Raw genomic sequence first — 2,649 nt, forward strand, 5'->3', positions numbered from 1 at the left:
TAAAGAAAAAAAAGCAATGTACAGACCTCCATGTCTGAATAACAAAAATAAGTTTGGACTTCTGGCTTGTTTACAAATACAAGTTTACCCTTACTAGAACCTTTAATTGCCAAGCAACGGAATGTTGGATAAGAGAGTTGAATATAAAAACAAAACAACGTACAAAACTGTACACAGTTAGAATAGTTTACTTGCCCTCATCAAAGTCCGTAGAACAATATTGCATCTTAAGAGGGCTCCGTGGTCGTGTCCATTTTTAGACTGTATTGATCTTGTTCTGTATAGATTTATAGAAAAATGCCCAAATTTAAAGGGTAAAATATTTGTATATTTTCTTTAGTATTATTTATAGCTAAACAAATCATATCTGAAAATCTTAGGTAGATCTGAAGGTTAATCTGTTGACCATCCAGCCTCCTTAATTTATACATTTCATGTACAAAAACATTTGTTTTTTCTGACTTGTTTACAGTACATTTACTAACTGGATCAAGTGTATGAATTTCCCGCTAACGAAAAAACTGGATGTCAGTCGGTTGCTTTAAATATCAGCCCTTGCAGATAGCTGCACGTTCCATCGATTTCTAGAACATTACTCAGTATCAAAGTGATATAATTTTCTAAAACAAACGAACTGTTCGTTTGATTTGCGGATCCGATCCATATTATTTCTCTCAAAAAGGAAAAACGGCTTCGATTTTATATCTGGCCGGAAGGACAGCACACCGACAATCTGCTAATGTTTTATGATTTATTATTAAAACTTTCAAACTGACGTTAATATAGAAGTCATTAACTCTGCTTCCCCCGGCAATTTAGAGCCAACTTTTGTCAAAACGAGCCTATCATCTCGTCTGAATTGACCTCTCTGTCAATATAGCGTAATCGATGTTGCATCATGGGAAATATTTTAGTTAATGTGCACTGAACGGTTAACATTGCCAAACAACAAATACATATTATCAAACACAATATTTGTATGTTATTCAGAACATGAGAAATTTTGGTTGGTATACATGTTTCAATCTATGATTGGTTGGAATGAGTTCATATGTTAACTGGAAGTGTCATCTGGTGAATTATTGATTTGTAAATCATAGGACTAAGTAACTGATATTAAGTTTATTTGAAATGCTACATAACTGTTGTTAAATATAATTTGTAGTCGTACTTTTTCTTAACTAGTTGAGTCATTCAACAAGCAAGTAAATCGATGGATATTATGTATAAAAGAGGCAGTTTAAGTGAGTACCAGTAACATGTTAAACAGTTGGGAAGTTGACTTGTTGGGTGGTTTTAATTGTTGAATAGTGGAGATGTTGATGTTTTGACTGGTTTCTATTAATGATTACCAGTAGTTGAGAGGTTGACTTGTGACTGGTTTCTGTTGTTGAATAGTTGAGAAGTTGACCTGTTGACTGAATATTATTGTTGAAAATTTCAGAGGATGACTTGTGGACTGGTTTCTATTGTTGAATAGTTGAGAGGTTGACATGTTGACTGGTTTTTATCGTTGAATAGTTGTGAAGTTGACTTATTGACTGAATAACATTGTTGATTTGTTCAGAGGATGACTTGTTGACTGATTTTTTATGTGCAACAGTAGAAAAGTTGGCTGAATATCATTGTTGAAAAGTTGACTTGTTGACTGGTTTCTATTGTTGAAAAGTTAAGAGGTTGACACTTGGACTGAATATCATTGTTGAATAATTGAGAGGTTGACTTTTTGACTTGATTCTATCGTGGAATAATTGAGAAATGACTTGTAAACTGGATTTTATTGTTGAATAGTTGAAATGTTTACTTGTTGACTGTATTTTGATATGAATATGTAAATCAACTTGTTTTGGGTTTTTTTCACTCATACCTTTAATAGTTTTGGAGAGTTTTGTTTACTCAAATGATAAAATACTTAACTTTCTTTTGTTGTTCATCGATATATGAGGGCAGCAAGAATTGCAGTGCATTACCCGAATAAGTGAGTAATTATTTTTTTTTTCGTTAATGTTAGTTTGATAGTTTTGTCCATTAACGAAAGATTATTTTATCAAACTATTTAATTTGTTATAGGTTTGTTATTTGTTAGTTACTTGTTGTATATAGTTATTTGTTGGTTATTTGTATGTTATTTGTTGATTTATATAATATTTTAAAGTTAATCCGAAAAAAATTGTTTAATCTTTAACACTTAATCCTGTGTAGAAATAATATGAAGCATTGCATTAAATGAATTTTTTTTTAAGGAAGACATCAACACTTTTCATCATTTTTATTCAAATTAATTTACTGTCTTGAACACTCTGGTCAAAAAATCATATTGTCAATGAAATGTTAAAAAACACGTGCGTTAATCATGTCAAAACATGTACAAATGTACGACTTAAAAATATGTTTAAAAAACAATGATAAATCAAAATTAAAGTGATATTTATAAAAATGTTTAATAAATCTCCGCTGCAGAAACAAAACTAGACGGCAAATGTAATTAGGTTGGTTGATTTCGGAGGACAAGAAAATCTATAGGACGCATCGCATTGCACAACACAATTCGGAGATACATAAATTTTACATAACACGAACCAGACTGCGGCGTTCAGCCTCCGAGATATAAGGACGGCATTGGCGATGATAGATAACATTCAAGCACAT

Source organism: Crassostrea angulata, chromosome 5 (assembly GCF_025612915.1).
Source record: "Crassostrea angulata isolate pt1a10 chromosome 5, ASM2561291v2, whole genome shotgun sequence".
NCBI classification, from domain to species: domain Eukaryota; kingdom Metazoa; phylum Mollusca; class Bivalvia; order Ostreida; family Ostreidae; genus Magallana; species Magallana angulata.